The 26,719-nt window shown below is 43.5% G+C and overlaps 1 long non-coding RNA gene across 6 annotated transcripts in view; it reads right to left on the reverse strand.

Annotated features, from left to right (window-relative positions):
* The window catches only part of LOC131495122 (uncharacterized), a 238,828-nt gene that overhangs the window by 48,246 nt on the left and 163,863 nt on the right, over positions 1-26,719 (reverse strand). For 3 of the 6 annotated variants that reach the window (XR_009253782.1, XR_009253779.1, XR_009253777.1), the window contains one exon: positions 23,457-23,655. The exons of 2 other annotated variants lie outside the window; for them this stretch is intronic. This is a non-coding gene — a long non-coding RNA (uncharacterized LOC131495122). Of the gene's footprint in view, positions 1-20,131; positions 20,222-23,456; positions 23,656-26,719 lie in introns of all 6 variants that reach the window. One more of the 6 variants, XR_009253778.1, reaches the window with a different exon arrangement.

Genomic DNA, 26,719 nt, shown 5'->3' on the forward strand with positions numbered 1-26,719 from the left:
TAAAATCTGGGTGCTAGTTACATAAGTGTGTTTAATTTGTAAAATTTATTGAACTCATGATTTTTGCATTTTTCTGCATATATGGTATGCCAACATACATTCTAGGTTATTTTTTATTTATTTAATGAGAGGCAAAACAAGAAACAGACTCTTGTTTTAAAGTTTATTTATTTTTGAGAGAAAGTGGGGTAGGGGCAGAGAGAGAGAGAGAGAGAGAGAGAGAGAATGAGAGAGAATCTCAAGCAGGCTCCACACGATCAGTGTGAAGCCTGATGAGGGGCTCAAACCCAGGAACCATGACATCATGACCCGAGTCAAAGTCAGCCGCTTAACCGACTGAGTCACCCAGGCACCCCACATACATTCTACTTTAATAGGTTTACCTAGGTGGCACCTGGGGGGCTGAGTCGGTTGAGCACCTGAGTTCAGCTCAGGTCATGATCTCGCAGTTTGTGGATTTGAGCTCCGTATTGGGCTCTGTGCTGACAGCTCGGAGCCTGGCGCCTGCTTCGGATTCTGTGTCTCCCTCTCTCTGTCTGCCCCATACCTGCTTGCACTCTGTCTCTCTCTCTCTCTATCTCTCTCTCTCAAAAATAAATAAATATTTTAAAAATAATAAGTTTATTTTTTTTAAATGTAATGGGGAGAGAGCACCTGCCAGTCTCTTTGTCCTCCACTTGATTCTCCCCAGATGATGTGAGAGGCTTCTTTGTTTGTGAATATGAAGACCTGACTTAGCATCACTCCATTTTTAATTCTTCCAGGGGGCTGAAGAATGGTTGTGTTTGGGTCCATTTTCCCATTTCCATCTGGTAAATATAGTAACTTCAGGCATAGCTTGCCTTCTAAAAGGCCCACTCTTCTCTCCCCAGTAGTGGAGCTCAAGCATATGCACTCAAAGGAGTGATTCTGAGTGGGTTTTCAGAATCTCTCCCAGGTTAAGTCATCCCATGATCTAGGCTTGGAACAGACTGGATTGTGACCAAAGATTCAAGCTATCATCCTCGATTCAGTTTTATCAATCACAGGATGGATCATTTTATCTTTATCTGACAGACTTTGATGCCTCTTTCTTTATTGGTTTGACACTCATAAGGTAAAGAGTATTTTATACTAGCAAATCCTAGTAACACCTAAAATGCAAATCACACATTTTATTAACAAATATGACGTGGCATCTTTGACCCCTCCATATGACTAAAATTTGAATTTCATTTTAAAACATGAAAATAATGATGTGTCCTTTTCTGAACCACTGGAGTTGAAATTTTACACATGGATAAGTTCCATTGATTTCACATGATTAATTGCTCATTAAGATGGTTACCTTAGCAACTACTACACCAAATAACAGTTTTTACAACTTTGACACACAGAGAAAGTTTTAAAGTAACTCAATAGCATTAAGTAAAAAGTGATATCCACAAAAGCTACTAAAATTTTCACATATCAAATAAAAACTGCCTATCAAGTATGAAATTCTCAACACTGTAGACATCAAATGCATAACATATAATTATCCTTTTTTTAAAAAAAATTATCCTTTATTATAGCTAAGTGAGCTGTTCTTATGATTTGTGGTATAATAGCCAGATTTTTTACCTGATATTTTCTGAACAACAGAAAAAAAAAAAAGGATTCTGTTGACATAAACTTTTAAAATATGCTGTTTAAACTTCTATAAATATGCTGTCAATACAACAACCCCCTTTCAATAAACATTTATTTTGCCAATTACACAGCTAGGATTTTGAGATATAAACCTGATTAAAATGTGGCCCAACATCTTAAGAAATTTGCAAGTAGGAACCTTTCACGTGTTTATTCATTCATTCAACAAATACAAAACACTTACATGATGCCAGGCAATTTTCTAAGAGAGGGGGTAGGGAGGTATGCACAGTGAACAAAATGAGCAAAAATCCCTGCCCTCAGGGGAATTTATATTCGAATGGGAAAAAAAAGAAACATGAAACAAATTAAAAAATATCCTGTTTATCGAGTTGTAAAACATGCTACTGAGAAGAACAAAGCAGAGAAGAGGAATAAGGTAGGGGTGTGTGTGTGTGTGTGTGTGTGTGTGTGTGTTGAGGGGCACAGCACAGTTGTAATTTTTTTCTTGGGTCACAGAAAACTATAATATATTTAAACCCAATGAGCTGGAGTCCATTTAACTGATACAGCTTTTGTTGGCAGCATTGAAAACATCATGGTAGGTCTAGTCTAAGGTATGTCTTCTTCTCTCATTGAGGTATTGACTTGGGCCACATCACAGTAGGAGAGCTTCTTCATGGCTGGCTGGGTCTGCCCTTGACAACCACAGTGAGCACTATGGGTTGCTGCTCTCCATTTCTTCATGACCCACTCAGAAATGAGAGGCAACCTGATGGTGGCATGATGGTTAAGCTTATTCTTCCTGGACCTTCTCTTTTGGGGTGCCTGGGTGGCTCAGTCAGGTTAAGCATCTGACTTTGGCCCAGGTCATGATCTCATGGTTCCTGAGCTTTGGGTGAGCCCCGCTTCTTTCTTTCCTTCTTTCTTTTCTTTCTTTCTTTCTTTCTTTCTTTCTTTCTTTCTTTCTTTCTTTCTTTCTTTCTTTCTTTCTTTCTTTCTTTTTCTTTCTCTTTCTTCTCTCTCTCTCTCTCTCTCTCTCTCTCTCTCTCTCTCTCTCTCTTTCTCTCTCTCCCTCCCACCCTCTGCCCCTCATGGGATTCTCTCTCTCCCTCTTTCGCTCCACCCTCGCTCACTTACAACCCTCTCTCTAAAATAACGGTCTTCTCTTTTGCTTCAGTTTTAGGAAAGCTGCTTTCCTTTCTGAATTATTTTCTTAGAAGGGACAGTTGTAATTTCGAATAGCGTAATCAAGGAAGTCTTCTAGAGAATGTACTATTTAAACAAAGATTTGAAGGAGGTGAGAGAGGTAGGTGTGCAGATATGTGGGGAAAGTGCAAAGGCCCTGGGGTAGGAGTGTGCCTGGTGTGTTACAGGTATGTGAGGCAGACATAAAAACAGATTTATGATAAAATGTATTTGTGGTAAAAAAGCACCCCTAAGAAAAGAGTGCTTAGAGTTTACTTTGTGTAACTAACCCATAAAAAGTACTTTTGCCTTAAGGGTCTCAAATACATTTATAAACAGTGACTACTTAACAAATATGATAATAAGGTAGACGTGTCTATTATGTCCATTTTATGCATATGAGGGGAGAAGATAAAGAAGAAAAAAATGTTAAGCAATTTGAATAAAAGCACGAGCATGGAAGCTATTTTGCCTACGTTAAAAGTCACAACTTTGTACAGGGCAAGTTCTTTAACTTCTCTTTGCCTCGGTTTCCCACTTTAAACTGGAGATAATAATAATACCTCTGTCACAGGATGGTTATGGATATTGAGTAAGACAATACATGTGCCTCTGAAACTTTAATGTGCATACAAATCTCTTTAAAGTGCAGATTCTGGGGTGCCCCCTGCGGTTCTGCTTGTCTAACAAGCTCCCAGTGGTGCTGGAGATGCTGGCCCACAGACCACATCTTTTATACTGAGGTTGTAAAGCATTGAGAACAATGCCTGGCATACGGTAGGCACTAAATAAATTTGGCTATTATCTTTGCACACCGTTGAGGTGGCAGGGAAAAGATGAAAACCAACAATTTTCCCTCCTTTTCTATCAGATGTTTCCTGACAATACCTGCATCTTGAATGGAATCCAATAGGATTCCGAGCTCAAGTGACGAATGTAGATATGGATGAAATAGGCTTCATTTTCTCAATCTGACAAGGGCAGCCCTCGGGTGTCTCTTTGGATTTATAGTTTTAGGCTGTGTCAAAGGACTCTGCACAGTAGGCATTCATTTACTGGATGAAAAAAAAAAAAAAATGTCCAGACTGTCTCAATAAACATCCCTCTAGGAATTAACAGTGCTGCTGCAGTTTGGTTTTATTTTAATACCGTGGCATGGTTGCCGAATCATTATTTCAAGAATGTGGCAATTGTGTTCTAAAATTTAAAATACGTTGTTTTAGTCTCAGAGCGTTAGATTCTAACGCCCTGCAGACTAGCTCGACTACTTCAGGCTTCCTGTGCCCTTCAGCCCAGACTTTACGTGCTAACAGTGCCCTCTACTGCTCAGGAGCAGATCTTTGCTCCTAAATCCGACCAAGAAAACTGGACTCGCTTACCACACGGAAGCGGTTGGCGTCTGCCTTTAAAGGAGAGAGGGTGGCAGTGCAGCAGCTGTCCACGCCGCGAAGAGCTGGTCGGTAGGTCGGCTGCTGAGCAGACCACCGGGACCCACGGAGGGGAGAGAAGAGCGGGCTTCAATTTGTTGCCAGACCCCTTTCGTGCCCTCACGAGCACCAATCTGCTCTATTAACCTCCCTTTTTTCCCCACACTAACCTGATCCTCCTCTGCCTCCTCCTTAAAGTTAGCTGTACTGTCTTCCACCCGCCAAACCATGATGCTCTTTTGGAGAAATATACGGGGACACAAACCAGTCGTCAGGTGAAAGGCGTTGCCTGCCGAGCAGAACAGCTCTTCCTTCACAGTGATTGGAGCCTTTCATTTGTAGCACCGTCTCAGCTTTTTCCCCATGCCTTTGAGTACACACAGCTGTGTAACTGTCACCATAATCTTTTTCCAAATTAAATTAAATTAAATTAAATTATTTTACTTCATTTCTTTTATTTTATGCGAGAGAGCACATGTGAGCAGAGGAGATGGGCCGAGGGAGAGAGGGAGAGAGAATCATAAGCAGGCTTCACATTCAGAGTCCGAAGGGGGTGGGGGGGCTCGATCCCACCACCCTGGCACCACGACCTGAGCTGAAATCAAGAGTCAGAGACTCAACCCACTAAGCCACCCAGGCACTCCTGTTACCATAATCTAATCTTGGAACATTTTCATCATCTCAAAAAGAAAGTCCTTACCCATTACCATTCACTCCGCATTTCCCTCACACCCCTCAGCCCCAGGCAACCTGCTGTCTTTAATCTGACTACCCTACACATTTCACAGAAATGGAGTCATACAAAATGTGGTCTCTTATGAATGAGTTGGTTTGCTAGCATGGTTTCAAGTTGTAGCATATCAGCACCTCGATCCTTTCTACTGCTAAGTAATAGTCCATTGTATGAATGTACCATGTCTTACTTATCCATTTGCCAATTTATGGAAATTTGGGTCGTTTCCACTTTTTGGCTATTATACATAATGCTGCTATGAATATTCATATATTTTTGTGTGGACGTATGTTTTAATTTTGTTTGGGTAGCTACCTAGCAATGGAATTACTGGGTAGTATAGTAGCTTTATGTAACATTTTGAAGGACTACAGACTGGTCACATCTCTTCACCTTTAAGTGGGACTTCACAATCCACCCTCACCTGAGAATAAAAAAAACATTAATAAAGGGGGACATTTTTGTTAGCCTGATGACTGCTACATAGAATATACTAGAATTATGATCAGGAGGTTTCTAACATACGAATTAGTCAGTCTTGATTCTCAAAGAGCAAAAGCCCCAGTCCTAACCCAGAGAATTATTCTTCTATATTATTCAACTCTTGAGACTGTCTGGTATTTTCTTTCTTCACAGTTCTTCTGAACATGACCGCCAGCATAAATGTTTTTACATTCTTTTGAAGCTTATTTTTCTGACCCACCACTTAGAGCTACTCTTGTTTGGAATTGTATGCTTTCTAGGCCTTCCTGGAAGCAAGCATAGTAGTCATACCCAGTAGGTGATTTGCAATGTTTAGTTTTTTAAAGCCATAATATCAATTAGTCAAATAATCACAAGTGTTTCTTGAGCATTTGCTCCCCATGCAGCAAAGTGGGAACAGCAGAAGAAAGATAAGAAAGTTCTTGTTTTGGAGAAGTTTTTAGTCCATTTGGGGAGGAAAATAAAATTATATCTCAAAATATCACACCAAGTGCCCAAATATCTTCAATGATGCATTGTCTTTAGGGCAGTGAGAGCCAAACGTTTCCAGGTCATGGCAAACATAGACTATGATATTTGCATGGAGACAGGGATAAATGCATATGGACACTGGGATGTCTAGGTACCCCCAACCTCCCCAAAGTAGGCCACTACCTCCATTCACTTATAACCCATGGTGGGACATCCCAGTGTGGGTGGAACACCCTAGCCTACAGGATAAATTCCAAACCTTTTTTTACTTGGCATTCAAGGCCCTCAGCAAACTGGCCTTAATCTACCTTTCTAACCATTTCTCCTATGAGCCTTTAATATCTAACAACCTGGCTAGCTTGCCGTCTTCAGGGCACTCAGTGCATTCCCTAGAGTGTATGTCTTCTCCAAAATGAGGCCACATTAGATAATTATTGATGGGCTGTTTGATTCTCACCCCCACATCTTCTCTCACATAATTCATGCCAACCATTCAAACATTCCCCATCCCTTCAGGCCCCCACTTATTTCCCTGTCCTTTGAGACATTCCCTGACCCCTCTAGCCCACAGGGCTTCCTTCTTTCTCTGCGTGCCCATGTTGCTCAGTATTTAATCTACATCTTGACTTGTAACGGTACATTGCCTCCTAGTTATTAAACCATGTCAGACACATAATTGTGCTCTGTCCAGCTGGAGCCTCCTCCTCCAGGCCTTCAGGGCAGATAAGGTGCTCCCATGTGGGTGTACGTGGCACCCTCAGGAACTCTGGAGAAGAGGGAAGATGAAGGAGGGCCTGCCCAGGGGGTGTTGATAGCAATGGTACCGCATTGTTCTATAGTCTGCTTTCCATCGTACACCTGTTACTTCAGGGCTTAGGTATTTCGGTGCTTTCTCAGAATCTTTAAGCAAAAACAAAAACATGATCTGGAAGGAATAATATAACTTGACACTACTCTGGGCTGTACCGAGATACAAGGCAACAATATTAACCCACTGAAGGCCTGAAACAGAGTACAAACTAACAGGCTCTGTGACCTGCTCTGCAAGAGCCCGACAGGAAGAGGAAGAGGAGGAGCAGCAGGAGGAAGAGGAGGAGGAGGAGCAGCAGGAGGAGGAGGAGCAGCAGCAGGAGGAAGAGGAGGAGGAGGAGCAGCAGGAGGAGGAGGAGGAGCGACAGGAGGAAGAGGAGGAGGAGGAGCCACAGGAGGAGGAGGAGGAAGAGCAGCAGGAGGAGGAGGAGCAGCAGCAGGAGGAAGAAGACAGCAGGAGGAAGAGGAGGAGGAGGAGTGGCAGGAGGAAGAGGAGGAGGAGGAGCAGCAGGAGGAGGAGGAAGAGCAGCAGGAGGAAGAGGAGGAGGAGGAGTGGCAGGAGGAGGAGGAGCGGCAGGAAGAGGAGGAGGAAGAAGAGCAGCAGGAGGAGAAGGAGGAGCAGCAGGAGGAAGAGGAGGAGGAGGAGCAGCAGGAGGAGGAGGAGGAGCGGCAGGAGGAAGAGGAGGAGGAGGAGCCACAGGAGGAGGAGGAGGAAGAAGAGCAGCAGGAGGAGGAGCAGCAGGAGGAAGAGGAGGAGGAGGAGCAGCAGGAGGAGGAGGAGGAGTGGCAGGAGGAAGAGGAGGAGGAGGAGCCACAGGAGGAGGAGGAGGAAGAGCAGCAGGAGGAGGAGGAGGAGCAGCAGGAGGAAGAGGAGGAGGAGGAGCCACAGGAGGAGGAGGAGGAGGAACAGCAGCAGCAGGAGGAAGAGGAGAGCAGGAGGAAGAGGAGGAGGAGTAGTGGCAGGAGGAGGAGGAGCAGCAGGAGGGGACAGAAGTTAAAAGGAATCATCAAGCAACTGAGATAAGTGCTCTCCCTCCATTCTATAATACAATTACAAATTACACTTCTCTGTTCCTAGTGGATTAATATCCTCATGTGCTTCTCCATTTTCATGTCATTTTAGGCCATATTGGGAACATATAATATTCCATTTAATTTCAGTTTAGTACAATTTTAAACAGCAATTTGTTTTCTGGTTACTCATTCCAATGCCTTCCCAGAATGCTCTTGGGATCCCAGGCACCCCAGGGCCACAGGCTGGCCACTTATCTCAATCCCAGCATCTTCAGTGACCTGAAGCTTTATACTATAGCTTTTTCTCCCCCACCCCCAATATGGCCAATAGATGTTGACTCAAAAAGGAAATAATGGACTTTAAAAAACAGACTTAGAAAAGGTAGCGAAACAAGAAGGGAAACGCTGCTGATTTGGTAAATGCTCCTGGGTTTACTCCGGGTCATCCGTGCACTGTGGCAGGACCAGGGAGACCCATGTGAGGGGGAGCCTTCAGCGAACTCACCGTGCAGACGGGTGGAGTCGTCTCCCAGACATTTTAGCTGGGGAACAATGGCTCTTAAATACAGAGAACAAACTGAGGGTTGCTGGAGGGGTTGTGGGTGGGGGGATGGGCTAAATGGGTAAGGGGCATAAGGGAGGACACTTGTTGGGATGAGCATTGGGTGTTATATGTAGGGGATGAATCACTGGGATCTACTCCTGAAATCATTATAGCACCATATACTAACTTGGATGTAAATTAGAAAATAAAAAAGTTTAAAAAAAAGAAAAGAAAAGAACTGGGACCAAGAGCTTGATCCCTTTCCTTTTTACTTCAGATCTCTTAAATTTTGTTTGATGGGGAAAATGCATCTGGCAGGAAGCCCCTGCGAGGAGTAGTGTGCGGCGTCAGCACCCAAGATTTGGGATTAGAAAAGGGCTGGGGGTTTGGTTCCGCAGCTGTCCACGGAACCTATGTCCCCCCGCCCCATGTGCCCCCTAACAGCTGCACTGAAAATGCTGGAATGCCAGGATCCCTAGCCAACTTGGCTGAGTGAGACCCTAAGGGAAGTAGCATCCCACCCGCCCACGTCAAGGACACATTGCCTTGCTTAGCACGAGAGGTGGGACCGAGCAGGAGGCTCAGCCCCAGCATTCTCTCCCCACCTGTCATACTTCATCAGCCACATCAGGCCTCTGGCTTCAGTGATAACGGTGGCGGCAGCAGTGATGTAGAGGCATCCCTGGAGCCATCGAGCAATCAGCATCAGTGTGAGGGGCCATCCAGCCTCAGTTTGGGCCTTAGCAGTGAGGCGAGAGTAACCAGGGCTACCCCTCCAAACACACGTGTGCATCTGTGGCACTCGGGTTCGTGGCAGGGGAAGGGCCTGACAGGGTGAGGAAGCCCAGCCTAGTAATCAGGGAAGATGGGACCCCATGTGGAATGACATCATTTCTGCCCCAAGTAAGGGAAGCAGGACATAAGGATGCCATATATATAAATATCAAATACATTACATTAATTAATATACCACAGCATAAAATAATGAGTGCAAGACAACTCTGTACAGGACCCTGTGGGGAGGAGGACCTGACCCTGCTCAGAGGAGGTGGACCTAATCCAGGCCACTGCGCATGACCAAGTAAACTGACACAGCACAGCTTGAGCAAGAGGAGACACTCAGAAAAACTGTGGTGTGACTGGAACCCCCAAACTGCCTTGTACAAGGTGGATCTGCACCCCACCACGTATTTGGACCCCAAGTAGGTTAAGTATGAAAATTAGCCCCATGGTGACAGGTAGGGCATATTGTGGCAATATTACGCAGATTCTGTGATGAAAAGAAGAAGAAGAAGAGGAAGAAGAAGAAGAAGAGGAGAAGGAGGAGGAGGAGGAGGAGGAGGAGGAGGAGGAAGAAGAAGAAGAAGAAGAAGAAGAAGAAGAAGAAGAAGAAGAAGAAGAAGAAGAAGAAGAAGAAGAAGAAGAAGGAGAAGAAGAAGAAGGAACAGAAGCAGCAGCAGCAATAGGTGTTGGGGTTGAATCCTGGTCTGTCACATATTCACTGTGTGATCTCAGACAGATCCTAATTTACGTTCTGTAAAATAAACTCTGGGTAGCGAGGAAATAAAGCAAAATACTGGAGAAGAGAGAGAGAGAGAGAGAGAGAACGAACCAACCCAGCATCAAAAACCAACATTACACAGCAACTTGTCACAGAATTACAGGATTCCTTCTGGAGATCCTGGCTGTTGTAAGTAGGGGTAAAGGACGTCATGGAAATCAGATAAAGGGTATGAAAAAGGGAGACTGCATGTTGATTAAATGCCAATTCTTTGTATATAGGATCATTTTATGTATGTACAGCCTGTCCAATAAACGTTAAGACACTTGACTGGGCAATTCAATTTCTGAAAAGTATACTTTAAATATGGGCATATAAAAATTTCTATTCTTACTTCTATGATTTCCTTTTCCCCAAAACTTCCCTTTTTCAATTACAGATTTTTTTTCATTTTCTATTTTCCTACACCTGCTGCAATTTTCTACTTCCTTATAAAAATACTCCTTTCTCTTGGAACCCAGAAGTCTTCAGATTATATTTAGATTTCTTTCAGCTCCTCCTTCACTTAGTTATGCTATAGGTACTCCGATGTGGTACCTCTCATCTTTATTTGCATATCAGTACCCCAAATTCCTTAGCTTTGGTCATCTCGGAATTTCCACCCAAATGTTGGTCACTATGAGACACTCTCATTGATGAGAAAAGAATGTGTGTGATCTATATTGTTTTCACTGAATTTTTTTTTTTTTTTTTTTTGCAGAGTTTCTTACTCTTACAGCCTGGAAATCAAGATGCCTAGCTTACCTTTTATTCAATTTAAAAACCATCTGGTTCTCTCCCTGGCTCTCTCGGTCATACTGATCTGACTTTACCCTGTCCATATCCCGTCATAATTCATGACCATCAGGAAAAGGACCTGCAGAAGTGCCCTTCATTCCTAACAGACTTGGGACAACAATTTGCTGGGGCTGAAACTAACATCACTTCAGTAGAAAATCACAGTGAAATGCAACAGGGAAGAAAGGATTTTAAAAATATGCCTTCCCTATAGAAATTCAGGCAGTAATGTATCGACAGATGGAGAGCCACGGGCATCAGTTAGAGGAAAATTACTCAGAACTACTGCTGTGCAAGGGGCTGGCACAGGAACTACAGCTTTGCACGTTGGGGAGTTGAACAATGAACAATTTTTACAGGCTATTGTATGTTGGTTTCTCTAATTAACAGCTAATTAAATGTCTATTTTATTGCACATCTAGTTTTTCAAATTTCTCAGGATTTCCCCAAATCCATAAAGCTACTTGTACCACATAACCTAAGCGTCGACTCAGAGGTATACATATATATTCCACTATTTAGAATGGAAAGATAATTTTGAAAAGGAGCATATAAGCCAAAGTGTGGAACCAAAAATGTACATAGTTTATGAATACATGAATATGTGAAGAGGTACCAAGTATAATATCAATCTTCCCAGGTGCCATAATCATGTTCTTAGTGATGAGAAGCCATATTATTTTTTAATTAAAAAATGGGGAGTATAAAGTGAAACTAATAAGAGGGGAGAAGGAAACTTTTGGACGTGGAGAGGTTAATAGCATAGATTGTGGTGATGGTTTCACAGGTGTATACTTGTCTCCAAGCTCATCAAGTCGTATACACGAATTACATACACCTTTTTGGTATGTCAAAAAATTAAAAGTAGGGGCGCCTGGGTGGCGCAGTCGGTTAAGCGTCCGACTTCAGCCAGGTCACGATCTCACGGTCCGTGAGTTCGAGCCCCGCGTCGGGCTCTGGGCTGATGGCTCGGAGCCTGGAGCCTGTTTCCGATTCTGTGTCTCCCTCTCTCACTGCCCCTCCCCCGTTCATGCTCTCTCTGTCCCAAAAAAATAAATAAAAAACGTTGAAAAAAAAATTAAAAAAAAAAATTAAAAGTAAAGTTTTTAAAAATTAAAAATTTTATACCCTCTCCATTGTAAAGACATGTAGGGGTGGTGTGTGTGTGTGTGTGTGTGTGTGTGTGTGTGTGTGTGCGTGTGTGTCTAAAACTCCAAGTAAATGAGGCTCTCCAATAGGACTTTTAATTAGCAATCAAAGGGATGGGGCATTCTGTTGTCTTACTGATGTACTAAGGCAAATTAACCTATGTCTCAGGTCCCCTCACCTCACTTCTTACCATTCCTCAGGTGTACCTTCCATTCCTACCTCACTGAATTACAGCGCTTGAGTTTCTCCAAATTTGACAGGCCTCCAAGACCTTCCTTAAATCACTCTCTCTGTTCAAAATGCAAAAGAGTGCTTGCATTACTCCAAATTTGGCATGCCTCCAAGACTTCCTCAAACTGTTCTTTTTCCCAGTTTTGTTCACCTGGCCTATTTACCACAGACTTTTGAACCACTATTAGCTTAGTACTGCCCGTTCTCCACAAAACACTGGCTGAATAAATGAAATGTCTCAGGGGAAACATACTGTCATCGTCATAATCAATAAATTTCTATAGATCAAGACATTCAGGTAACAAGGTGCCAAGGTACTAAGAGATCTACATTAAAAGATCCATGATAACTAGGGGCATCTCGATGGCTCGGTCAGTTAAGCATCTGACTTTGGCTCAGGTCATCATCTCATGGTCTGTGAGTTCAAGCCCCATGTCAGGCTCTGTGCTGACAGCTCAGAGCCTGGAGCCTGCTTCGGATTCCCTTTCTCTCTGCTCCTCCCCTGTTTGTGCTCTGTCTCTCAAAAATGAATAAACGTTAAAAAAAATTTTTTTTAAATCCAAGATAACAAAATTCTAGAAAAAATAAAAGCTAGAGTCATTTGGAAACATTCTGAGTGTCAGGACAGTCGGAGGACCATACATGAAGGAGGAACATGCCATTTCTTAAGTGTTATGTTCATGGGCATCCTAGACTGTTCACTTCATCTAATGGAAAACCCAATGATAACGAGATTATTTAAAAACAGGAGGGGACTCTCAGTCCTGGGGTTGAGGATGCACAGAGTCAAAGAGGGTGGAAATTGTGCAAAAGCACAATCCACCAAGTTTTCACAGGGAAGATCTTACCAAGGGAACCCCCTGCTCCATCAGGCTTTAACTCGGGTTTCCCTTAGCAATGTTTTATGGACCTATTTCTTCAAGGACCACACAGGACACAAAACAGGTAATCCTGAATGATCTAGGGAAGGCTAACAGAGTGAAGTGTTGGCATTATCAACCCGTGCCATAAGTTTTAAAAAGTACGTTAAAAGTCTGTTCTGGCTATTTTCTGTTTTCTAATGAGTTTGTTCTTCAAAATGCTTGTAGCCATTTTCAGATTCAATAAAAACATATTAAATAGTGTCTTACATTTTGGAAGGAAAGCAGCCCACAGGGGTTAACAAAAAGGAGGCTGGGAGGACAGAGGCAGTGGCCGGGTCTGCGCCGGTCACTCAGTTGTCCACAATGACAGCGGTGTAGCCAGGGCCTGTGTGTTAACAAGGCATTTCCTACTTGTCATCTGCGAGCCTGAGAGTCAGCTTTTTAAGCCAGCTGGCAGCAGGGCCTGTCAAACTGAGCAATTCCTTTCCGATTCAGCCCAACTGTAGGATGCAGAGTCATCTTTAGCGGTTAGAAACTACCATATATTCTTGAAGACTTGATGTGAATTGCAGTGGTTTTAGCCTGGCGACCTGCGCCTGCCCTTGGACCAAGAGAAGTGGTCGGAGGTGAGGAAACACATGTCCTTTCCGGCTTCCGAGGGGAGTGAGGAAGCAACAGGCTGCCTGACAGGGGTTCTGACGCTGTGAAGACCCTGCCTTGGACATGCGGAGGAGACAACATCCTTCCGACCTCAAACACAAAGGGCAGCCTCTTCCTCTGGGGAGGTAACCCAATATTCTCTGTCCTGCAGATGGCTCGGCAGGAGCCACACCATGGAACTCTCTCCAGCGCTCCTCTTCCCAGCTTCTTGGAAGTGACAGTTGACTGTGAAAGCACAAGGAAGTCCACATATCCTCTAATATGATGAGATTTGTGTCATAAAAAAGTCATACACATTTCTTGAAAGTACACGATCAGTACAAGCCTCAATGGCTGATTGTCTGTTGCAAATGGTAAGGATGGAAGGGTCTTTGCTTGTTTTTCCCCTCTTAAGGGCACTCTTAATGAGCAAGGACTATCAGATTCGGAGAATCTGTGTAAATAGCCACATAGTATTTTTACCTATGTGCCTTACCAGAGACACTTGGATATTGTTTTGTTTTGTTTTGTTTTGTTTAACATTTATTTATTGATGAGAGAAGGAGACAGATAGAACATGGGTGGGGGAGGAGCAGAGAGCAAGGGAGACACAGAATCCGAAGCAGGCTCCAGGCCCTGAGCTGTCAGCACAGAGCCCGACACGGGGCTCAAACCCACGAACCGTGGGACCATGACCTGAGTGGAAGTTGGACGCTCAACCCACTGAGCCACCCAGGTGCCCCCGAGAGGCTTGCATATTTAAACAATTCTTACAACAAAATAGAAATGATAATTGACATAGCAGGCCAACTGGTACATCTTATACTGCTTGTCCATCTTACTCTTCCTGGACAGCCTTGCGGACTGGTGTGACACAGTTTTAGATTCAGAAAGGCAGAGAATTAAATCCTAGCTAGCTCCATTGCTAACTTGCTCACCCACAATGAGTTCAAAGGAACTTGAACTAAACACTTTACCTCTCAGAGCCTGTGGAATGGGAGTAGTAACACTGTCTCACAAGATCAGTGGTAGTTGTAAATAATGTGACTGCTCTTACCCCATTTTCTGGTTTCATTTTCTTGACAACATTTACCACTGTCCGAAATACAATAGCACTTGTTTATATTCTGTCGATTGCTCCTTTGGCCCCCCCATAAGCTGCTGAGGAGTAGGAATCCAGACTACTGCCTTTGTTCAGTACTGTTTTCCCATTTTCTGGGGCAGTGCTTGGCACATAGTAACTGTTTGGTAGGTATTTACTGTATGAATAAAGGTGAAATTAAAACTTTTATAAAGCACATAATAGCAACTCAATAATTGGTAGTTTTCTTCCTTCCTAAGAGTTTAGGTTTACCTCTGTGTTCACTGTAGCAGTACGTAGCTCAGAAATAACCTGGACTCTGGATGGAACTAAAGGGCATTATGCTAAGCGAAATTAGTCAGCTGGAGGAAGACAAATATCATATGACTTCACTCATATGAGGAATTAAAAAAAAATTTTTTTTAACCCTTATTCATTATTGAGAGGTAGAGAGAGACAGAGCATGAGCCGGGGAGGGGCAGAGAGAGGGGAGACACAGAATCCAAAGCAGGCTCCAGGCCCCAAGCTGTCAGCACAGAGCCTGACGTGGGGCTTGAACTCACAAACCGTGAGACCACGACCTGAGCCGAAGTCAGACACCCAACTGACTGAACCACCCAGGCGCCCCCATATGAGGAATTTAAGATACAAAACAGACGAACATAAGGGAAGGAAAGCAAAAATAATACAAAAACAGGGAGGGGGACAAAACATTAAAAGACTCTTAATATAGAGAACAAACAGAGGGTTGCTGGAGGGGTTGTGGGAGGGGGGATGGGCTAAATGGGTAAAGGGCATTAAGGAATCTATTCCTGAAATTGTTGCACTATATGTTAACTAACTCGGATGTAAATTAAAAGAAAACAAAACAAAAACATTAAAAAAAAAAAAAAAAAAGAAAAGAAATAACCTGGACTCAACACTGCACAAGTCAGGGCATGGAATTCAGCAGAGTCCTCATTGTTTGGGCCAAACAGATCTTTTCCAGATTCTTTAACCTCTTACAAGAAGGCTTTCTGAGTATTACCATCTGGTAATGGCCTGGATAAGAACTCAGCTTTAGGTTCAAGGTCATTTGTTGGGAAATTGGCTTTCCTGTCGTAGGTCCATTTCTGAAGCTGTTCTGTCCCATTGTCTTGGGTGTCCCGGATGAAATTCTCCAGCTGTGGTGATGGTCATTCCTTCAATAGGTGGCACTCTCTCCCAGAACACCGTCCTTTTTCCCAGTCCGGATGATCTTATTGATAAATCATTAAACTCCAGTAGGATGAATAGCAGAGTTACAAGTACAAAATAGCCATGCTGATTATTTTGCAACTGTTCTTTCCCTCCCATACGCCATACCCCACTCCCTGCTCTTGTTTCCTCACCTCCTTTAGAATTTAACCAATGTACTGAGACCTTGAACTTAAGGAAGACGTACTGGCCCTTTTCCTAAGAGGAGGAGGGACAGAAGGGAGACATTCATGCTAAGCCCTGTGCTTGAAATCCGGTGCTGATTCTTCTTTTCATTCATTCACTCATCCGTTCACTTATCCATGCAACATTTACTGTAGGCCATCACGTGCAGTAGTGTGAGAAGAACAGACTGAGGGTAACAACCGGAGTTTGAAGCTCAGATCTGCTACTTATTGACTTGGGGAAAATTTCTTAATGTGTCAACACCTCAGTCTCCTGATCTGTAAAGTGGGGGTGATAATAGTACTTATGTCACAGGTTGTTTTCAAGGATTTCAATAATTAACATTAATTATTATTTATACAATGCTAAGAACAGTGTTTGGCACACAGTAACATCAGATAAGGGTTAAATAAATACTAGCTGTCTAATAACGTTGTCTACAACAACTTGCTTAACTTTCAGATGGATGTAATAGCAGTGCTTTTTAAATATTGAATATATTGCACATTTTCCCCATTTTAACATCTCTGAAATCAGGATGGGATGTCATAGTTTGTCAACATCTGTTCCTTCTTATTCATCTTCAAATGATGGCATATTGGGTTTGATGAAATATGACAATTATAAATGGTACCTCTCCCCTTTTGCTGGTCCCTCTCTGTTTACCATGTGTGCTCGTATTTTCCCAATTAAAATAAAAAAGAAAGAGAGAGATAAGGGACAGGGAGGGAGGGAGGGAGGGGGAGAGAGACAGAGAGAGAAGGAAGAGGGAAGCAGGGAGGGAGAGAGAGAGAGAGAGAAGAGGGAGGAAGGCAGGGAGCAGGGGAGAAGGAGTCCTGGTCTACCCCAAACTGTAGCAGCCTTCATTAAACTCTAAAATCCTCACTTACACATACTGGAGAAGATCCTAGCCTTCCCTGCTTCGCCTCCCTGAACTTCTCAGCCTTAGGTGTGCGGTTGGGGATTGGGAGGGTTCTTTGGTCAATAAAAACTTTCTGAGCAGCAAGCCCTACATTAGGCCCTACACCGAACTCACCTTGCAGTACAATTGGTAGGATGTGAACTCCAAAAATTCTTTGAGGAAGAAATTATAATACAGGCCCTATATAATATACTCATGTTGTTTAAAAAAGAAAGCCAGTAGTTATTTATATTTGTTTTCCTATTTTTAATTGTTATATTTTCATAGTCAAGATTCTGTCCAAGCCTCAGGTCTGGGTGGAAGCCCCTCTGGGGCTACGAAAGGGCAAAAGGGCACAAGGCCACAGACGAAGCCTCGGTTCACTGCTCCTGCAGGGATGGGGGTGGGGGGGGCCGGGTGGGACCTCAAACAAACCCTGAGCCACACTGTGGTGCTCTCCTCACCTTCCTCCCACCTTTCCCCCAGCCCCAACACAGGTGTCTGCTGAGTCACACCCCCTCTCTTCATGGAAGCTGGGCAGGAGATGCTGTCCAACTTTGGCTCGGGTCATGATCTCGTGGTTTGTGGGTTTGAGCCCAAAATCCGGCTCCACACTGTCTGTGTGGAGTCTGCTTGGGTTTCTCACTCTCTTCTCTCTCTCTCTGACCCTCCCCCACTTGTGCTTTCTCTGTCTCTCAAAATAAATAAACTTTAAATAAATGAATGAATGAATGAATGAATGAATAAAAATAACTGTTACCCTGGCAAACACTGCTAGTTCTAAACACCCCAGAGGAGGTTTGTTTCTTACGGAGCTGGTTCTAAGCAGAATAAAGGGGAACGGTCATGATCAGAAAACCTATGATCCTCAGAGTCTTCAGATCTTGAGAAGAAGGCAGCTGTGGAGCAGGAAATGATGTGTACTCACTGCACCATACATGTGGGGTGACCCCTTCTCATTTTTCAGGTTGGAGTAAGTAGGTATCATTTGCTTTGCTGGCCCATCTGCACCAAAAGGAGTGGATTCTTCACTCTCTCTTCATCTTCTTCCTTAATATTTGTGCCCTGTGGTTTATATCTGGTCATAACCAGATGTACAACCTTGGGTACGTTTTCTAACTACGTGGTCTCACTTTCCTGACCAGTAAGATGTAGAGAGTGGCACTGCCCAACTCAGAGGGCTGTGCCCAGGGTGAATGAAGTAATACACTTCTTTGTGAACTGCAAAATCCTACACAAAGACTTCTTGTTTTTACTGTACTTATTCTTTCACGGGATAGTTTGAAGGCATCTGCTTCAAAACGCTCTCCAAGCATTGTTCGAAGGCACATAGTGCCGGGCCCACACTGAAGTATAATAAATGAAGACTGTGTCTCCTAGAGGGGCCAAAGCATTAAACGAATACCTTGGTGATGCTGGTTATCTATCATTATCTCCAGTGAAGAAACACTGGTCGCTAGTCGGGAAAAGAAAATGCCTTCCAAAGAGGGAAAGATAAGAATCAGGAGGAGTCTCCCCTTCAAATGATTTTCCTGCCCCACCCCACCTCACCCTACCTCACCCCACAGAGCTCCCTCACTCTCAACTTCCCTCAGACTCTTCCCCACCCTACCCTTACTGATTCCCTGCTCTCTGATCGCAAACCCTCAACTTTCAAGATAACATACCATAAAAAGCACGCTGTGATGAAAATGGTTGATATGGCTGAGTTGCAAAACGAGGGCACTCGATTCAGCCTTGGAGACAATATCTAATGCGACACTTCTGTTTTACAGAGAGGCACCCAAGGGTCATGCATTACCTCTACCTCTACTGGGGTGTGGGTCGTGGGGTATGGTGTGGGGTGTCCCCACTTCTGCCCACATCCCCACAAACCTGAAACCTTATCCACCCCAGAAGGGGGTGTTAGGGCTCTATGGAAATGGAATACTTCAGGGCTTCTGTCTCCGTCCTTGCATCCCCCTTAAAAACATAATGAATTGCTTTCAAGCTTAAACAATAAAATAATTCTGTTTAAAACAGGCTATGATTCTTCTCCCCTCCAATCCCCCCAGCAAAGAAAAACAACTAAAATATTTCCAAGTCTTTGCTCACACATGAGTCATCTTTGGAGCCTTCCTCCCCTGTTTTGAGCTGCAGTGGTGGCCTGACAGTCACGGCACCTGTCTGCTTCCACACTTACTGTCTGTCCCCTTCGGGACCGGAGCCTCCCTGAAGACAGGCCATGGATTCTTGGTATCTGAGGCTCATCACCCAAACCAGGCATATCCTGGATGCTTAATGCTGTTGAATGAGTGAATGAGGGAGGTGGAGTAGGAACAATTAGCAACTTTAAGTTTAATATTAAGATGCTGACTGTAGAAAGCCCTTCAGAAAATACATGACGTAAATATTTCCTTACCCTGATTTGGAAGAAAAACACCATCTCCAACTACCGGAAGCAAAAGCACCTCCCTTCCCTAGACCCAGCTAATTGACTCAGTAAACATTTCAGAGCTGTCTATCAGGAACAGGGACAAATTCTCCATGTGCAAACTGCCTTCTCTAAGACCACCTTGTCCCTTGTTCTTGGTCACCCTTAGACCTTCTTCTTTTCCTTTTCTCCCCTATTGGAGTATGGACATAGATCTCATTAATTATCTTAGGGACCAGCCAACAGAAAAACTATACTTTCCATCTTTTCAGAAAGACTGGGGGAACCCAGAGTCTCCTTATGTCCTGCCTCGCAACCTGGTGTCCGAGGTTTGCCTATGTGTTTGGGAGAGAAACTCAGAGACAATTGGGATGCAGAGGGGAAAATGGCTTAGTATCTGGGTCCAGGCTGCTCAGGGGCCTTTGGGTCCAAGTGCTGTGGCCACACCCTCCATACACTCTGCTGGCTCCACTGCTGGCCTGCGCTCCCCTAGCTGTCGCAAACCATTTTCCTTAAGAACGCCCAAAGGAGACAGTAAAGGAAGCAATATCTAACTGTGGAAAGGATCCCTTCCCCAGCACTACTTGGTTCTGGTGGGGTCAGGTGGAGTAAGGAGTCACCTCGAAGGTATGATTTAGGCAGCACAGGAAGGCCCCAGCTCAAAAATAAATTCCACATGCATGCCTGAACTGGTGACTAATTTATCCCTTTATTCACTGACCAAATATTTATCTACTACTCCCCAGACAACCCCTCCCCCATTCAAACAGAAATGGTGTCTGTCCTCAAGTTAATCAAGAAATAGCAGAAAATTCTGACACAAATATAGTTTACCCGGTGCAAGGTGAGGCTCCTGGAATTGCGGGGAGAGCCTTGCTTTGGAGCGTGGGTTGTTGACTTTCACGTCCTGTCTTCCAAACCTAGCTGATGACCGGGGACAAGTTACTCAACCTGTTAGAACCTGTTTTCTTACACGTCTAAGAGCGATGATGACAGTAATAGCTTACCCCTTGTTGTGAGAATTCTGCGAAACACGTGTGACGCCCCAGGAAAAGTACTAAATAAGAGCTTCTAGTAAGCAGTGAGCACGGTATTATGGGAGTGCAAAGGAAGTAGCAATGACAAGTGCCTGGAGGCTTTGGGGAAAGTTTCATAGGGGAGGTGGCATCTGATATGGGTCTTGAAGGACAAGAAGGAATTGGCTAGGCAGAAAAGACAGGTGGGTAGGGATCAGGAAAAGGGAACAGTGTATGCAAACCACTGAAGCAAGACATTGCATAATGTCTTCTTAGACCTTGAGGGGTTCAGTCTTCAAAGACTGGGAATGTTGGAGGGCTGAGGGGGTTTTATCCACTTGCTGTTCTGCTTTCCCTACAAGGCCTCACTTTCTTTGCTCAAAATGGCACCCTGACATTCCTACATCAAATGGTTCCTCCCCCTGCCCTTTGGTCCCCTTTCCTGCTTTGTTTATCTCCAAGTATGTATGTATGTATGTATGTATGTATGTATGTATGTATGTATGTATGCATCTTTGAAGGAAATAGAGAAAGAGAGAGCACACACATGTGAGCGGGGGAGGGGCAGAGGGGGAGAGAGAAAACCCCAAACAGGCTCCTCGCCAGCCCATGTGGGGATCCATCTCACCAACTGCAAGATCATGCCCTAAGCCCAAATCAAGAGTCAGACCCTTAACAGACTGAGCTACCCAGGCGCCCCATCTCCAAAGTATGTATTATCACCAATAATAGAGGTTTACTTATTTTATGTATAGACCTTCTCAACATGCTCATCCCCTTTCCCTCACTACCACAGGCGCAAAATGGAAGTTCCCTGAGGAGAGGAAGCTTTGAGTTCTCTTCACAGACATATGTGTGCCCCATGTTTCCCACCATGCCTGGCACAGAACAACAGAGACAGGATGTCGTTTAATTCATTCCACACGGATTTGTTTCCTGTCTACAGAGCACCACAGGCCAGCTTGCCATTGGGCTCTGATGTTGAACAAAACTGGGTCTCTATGCTCTATGAGCACTGTTGCTGTGGATGTGTGGGGACCTTCTGAGAGGCCTCCAGGGTCATTCTGTGATGCCTTGTGAGAGACCCCCACTAAGGAATTTTGGCCATTCCCTGCGTCTTTTCCTAACCACTCTGTAAAGATTTTCAAAATGTAAACACTTCTGGGGTTGAGTTCACTTTTAGTAAGTCTTCCTTTTCTGTGACTAAGTATGTGTGTCTCGTGCTGGGAGAGGTGACTTTGGGAATCCAAGGAGGCTGCCAGGTGCCTGGGGGGAGGAGATGTTGAAAGGACAGGGTGGGGGTTCAGGAATGGAGGCGCCCAGAGACACGTAGCCTCTTTCACAACTTGGCCTGGGGCTGTTCCTGTGATTGGGTGTCTCCGCCAAGAATGTCCCCAGAGTTCCAAGTCATCTTCAGATACAGTTTTCTTATCCTATGTTCGATAGCCTTCAGTAAAGTAAGTTTAAGATCAGGGAAAGAAAGGGGTTTGTGTAGCTAGCTCTTTTAGTCCTTGAGGTGAGGGGAACCAGGGCCAAAGTTTTTTGTGGTGTTTATTTTTTATTTTCACTTCATGAAATAACATAAAATATAAAAAAGAAGAACTGTAACAGGCTAACACATACTCGTTTACCAGTTAAATGTCCACGTACCTAGTTTTTTTTTTTTTTTCCTTAAAGCTAACATTGGGTTTTATTTGCCTTTTTGAACTCTTTTCTTTTTCTTTTAAATGTTTATTTATTTTTGAGAGACAGAGACAGAGCACAAGCAGGGAAGGGGCAGAGAGAGACAGAGACACAGAATCCCAAGCTCCAGGCTCTGAGCTGTCAGCCGAGAGCCCGATGCAGGGCTCAAACTCACAAACCGTGAGATCATGACCTAAGCCTACGCCGAGTTCGGACGCTTAACCGACTGAGCCACCCAGGTGCCCCCTGCCTTTTTGAACTCTTACAGCAATAAATAAGTGCACAACTAAACAACAAAAAATACCAAGAAATAAATGAAAAGACAAGCCATAAACCATAAAGATGTATTTGCATGCTTATAACAGATAAAAGAATAATTATTCCAGAATATATAAATAGCCCTACAAATCAATAATAATAATAATAATAATAATAATAATAATAATAAAAAGATAACCCATTCGTGTTGTTTTGTAGCAACTGCAAATCTGGGTGAATCTCCCCGAACCTTCCTTCCCTCGTCCTCCCCTCATCACTTACTCCCTCTGCACAACTCCCAACAGAAGTTCACACCTGAGGGCAGAGGGAGCTTGAAGAGAAACTACCCCAAGTCCCTTTTCCTTGCCCTGAGCCCATCCTCCACAAAGCAGGACACCAACAAGACGAGATAAATTGCTGTGGGAATCTTAAATGCCATTATTTCTTTACACTTCTACCTTTTTTTCTAACAGGGAAAAAGAATGCTGGTTGTACCTTATGTCTCCTTGTGAAAGAGGAGGGGCACGTTTAGTGCAAGAATCTTTCTTAACTCTCCCCCACCCCCAGATTTGCAGGGTAGGTATCAGGAGTTCCACTTAATCAGTGAAAAAACCAAGCCCAGAAGGATCAAATAACGCTCAAATGTCCCACAGGTAAAAACACAGAAATTGCATTTGAACCCAGGACTGTGTGATTCCAAAGCGCAGGCCTTTTCCCCTAAACCACACTTCTAAGAATGCAGTGATTTCATCTGGACTTCAGGAAGTGAGTGTGTCCCACGAATCAACACCACTGTGAACAAGCATGACACTGTGACAAGGCTCTGTGCCAGGCGGTGGAAGTGGGGACAAGGGTGGACTCAAGAGGGGAGTGAGACATGCGATGAAGGAAGGGGAGCTGGTAAAGGTCAGTGGGATTACTGGACACTGGGAGGTTACCAATCCTATTTGGAGTGCAGAAAAATCTTTTTTTTTTTTTTTTAAAGAGAGATTGAGAGAGAGACAGAGAGAGAGAGAGAGTGGGAGAGGGGCAGAGGGACAGAGACAGAGAATCTTAAGCAGGCTCCATGCTCAACATGCTCAGCACAGAGTTCAACCTGGGGCTCAATCCTATGACCCTAGGATCGTGGCCTGAACTGAAATCAAGACACAGATACTGAACCAACTGAGCCACTCAGGCACCCCAGAAAAATCTGTTCTCACCTGGTGCTGTACACACAGCCTTCCTACATATCTGGTATTCAAGCTGGTGTTTGAGAGGCAGCTTTGCAGTTCTGCAGACTGGAATTCAACCCCTGCTCTGCATCTTGCCAGTCGTGTGAACTCAGGCAGTTCACTTATCCTAAGCCTTGGTTTCCTCTGATTTGCAAAGCAGGACTAACACATCAGTCATAGGAGGCCCCTGAAACATTAAAAGAAATATGAAGTACTAAGCCCAGGGCCTGGCCTGTAGTAAACTTTCAATAAAGAGTAGCTATTATTTGTTTTGTCATTAAGATCATAATTTGGCAGGTAGGGATTACAAGGTGCAGAAATTCATTCATTCATTCAACAACCAGTCATCGAACACTAGGCTGTGTCACAGGCACCTGGCTGGGTCTTTGCTGTGCATCAGTGAATAGCACAGACTGAGATTCCTGCTCTCCTGGAGCTGTGTTCTGGAACAGGGAGTTAAACAAGCAAAATCACTAAGTACATGACATGATATGCTGAAACGTGGTATGTCTCCCAAAGAAAATATAAACAGAGGTTTAGGTGACTATTTAAGTCACACATTTAATGTGAACACTCACCTAACTTGAACCATCATCAATGAATGCTGACAATGGTAGTGAATTTGGTTGGAAGCTAATGCTGATCTGGGATCTGACCTTTTTTGGTAATAGCACATCATGCTTTCTCCAACCATCTAGTGTCCCAGATAGAGCAACCTCGTCACTCACTGATAGTTAAGGGAGACCTTAAAAATTCTAGATGCTGCTTCCAGAGAAATGGTTTCTTATTAATAGTTGTTTTGTTTGCAACAAGAGTAGCACCCAGTGGTTAAGTTGCTAACTGCGTTATTAAAAATCAAAAACAAAAATCCAAAGCTATAGGTATAAGTGATGGTATTGTTTTATTGGTGGTTGAGGAGAAAAGTATCTCATAACTTGAAAAATCTTCTGAAAAAACTACCAGTCTTAGGAACTCCACGTTGGAAGGGACCTTTAAGGTTATGCTCCAGTTCCAAAGAATAATGTGGTTCAGACATGACTGGTTTGACTTGAACTGTATTGGACTGGAGCTCCATTTTCTGGGAATTACAGATTGATAGAAGTTGATACTCAGAAAAGGGAAGATGTAGTTATCAATAGATCTTTTTAAAAAATATTTTTTTTAATGTTTATTTATTTTTGAGAGAGACAGAGACAGAATGCAAGTGGGTTAGGGGCAGAGAGAGGGAGACACAGAATCCGAAGCAGGTTCCAGGCTCTGAGCTGTCAGCACAGAGCCCGACGCAGGGCTTGAACTCATGACCTGTGAGATCATGACCTGAGCCGAAGTCGGACACTCAACTGACTGAGCCACCCAGGTGCCCCATCAATAGATCTTCTTGAGAACACTTGCTAGGAGAGAAAGACTTTCCTTTACGAAGATGCTACTAAGAAGGCTGTTGGTGAGATACGGTTTTCTTTTTTTCTGCCACATACGTCAAGGCAGGCAGAGCTGGGAGAGATGCGACAAGCAGAGCTGGTAGACCAGCCCTACAAAGCTGGTGTCTGTCCCACTCTGCCTATTGTGCTTGACTATGAAAAGTTGCAAACACACAGAAAAGTACAGAGACTACTGTTACAAGATATCCAAAATACCTACCCCAACCCAAACTTAACGTATTTCACGTATTTCAACAACATTCCTTATTTGTTGCAGGTACCTATTTAATATGGATAGATAGTAAATAGATTTAGTTGTAACTGATGTCCCCTTCATACTATTCCCAGCCCTGTTCTTCTCTTCTCCCAGAAGCAGCCATCATACTGAAGTTAGTGCATATACTTCCTGTCTATATGTTTATATTTTTATTCATATATATGACTAAAAATAAGGCATTGTATGTATGCTTTTAAAATTTACTTAAATGGTATTTTATGTCATATATTTTTATCGTAGCTTTCAGGATCTCCTTTGAGGTTTGTCAATGTTATTATAGATGTTATTATGGTAATAGTTTATTAGTACTCTTTCTTTTTTTTAAACATAATTTATTGTCAAGTTGGCTAACATACAGTGTATACAGTGTGCTCTTGGTTTTGGGGGTAGATTCCCGTGATTCATCACTTACATACAACACCCAGTGCTCATCCCAACAAGTGCCCTCCTCAATGCCCATCACCCATTTCCCCTCTCCCCTGCACCCCCCAACCCCGCAATTAACCCTCAGTTTGTTCTTTGTATTTAAGAGTCTCTTATGGTTTGCCTCTCTCCCTCTCTGTAACTATTTTTACTAGTACTCTTTCTAAAACAATGACCAGTTGGATTTCTGACCCCTGGGACCCATCTGGAAGGTTAACATGATATATTATTCCACATTGTGTGGTCTCTCTGATGAATTCTTTACCTTATTCATCAAACTGTCAACTTCCTAAGACCAAAATGCCAGTATAGGAGGTGAAATTTGCTGAGACAAGGACAAGAGCTACTTGAAGAAAGTAGGTGAAAGGCAACTAAGCCATTTAAGTGTAAGGTGCAGAAAAAGGGGGGGGCACTGAGCTGCTCTATACACTTTATGACCTCAGCCTCTCAGAGGTTTTTTTCTCTTTCCAATCCCTGTAGAAGCAATCAATATTTCAAGTATTTCTACCATAGGTTGTATTTGCCTGTTCTAAAACTTAATGAAATTAGAGTCATATGGTGTGGGTTTTGTGTTGTGTTTCTTTCATTCAGCATATTTTGGAGATGCATCCAAGTGGTCACATGGTCATGGTTCATTCTTTTCTTATTGCTGCATAATGTTTTGTTTTATGGCTATTCCAGTTTCTTTATCCATTGTCCTATTTATGGACACCTGGGTCCCTCCTAGTTTTTGGCCATTATGAATAAAGCTTTATGAACACTCATGTACATGGTTTTTGTTGTTGTTGTTTTGTTTTGTTTTGTTTTTGTTTTTGTGGACATATGTTTTCCTTTCCTTTTGGAAATCCACATTCTTGCCAACACTTGTTATTGTCAGTCTTTTAAGTTTTAGCTATTCTTGTGGGTTTGTAACTCACTGAATTTTTTTTTCACTAAAAACAGTAGCTAAAACTAATTTTAGGGGTGCCTGGGTGGCTTAGTTGGTTAAGCATCCAACTCTTGATCTCAGCTCAGGTCTTGATCTCAGGGTCATGAGTTCAAGCCCCACGTTGGGCTCTGCACTGGGCATGAAGCCTACTTAAAAACAAAACAAAACAAAACAAAACAAAACAAAAACAAAAACAAAACTAATT

This window comes from Neofelis nebulosa, chromosome 14, assembly GCF_028018385.1.
Source record: "Neofelis nebulosa isolate mNeoNeb1 chromosome 14, mNeoNeb1.pri, whole genome shotgun sequence".
Classification (NCBI taxonomy): Eukaryota; Metazoa; Chordata; class Mammalia; order Carnivora; family Felidae; genus Neofelis; species Neofelis nebulosa.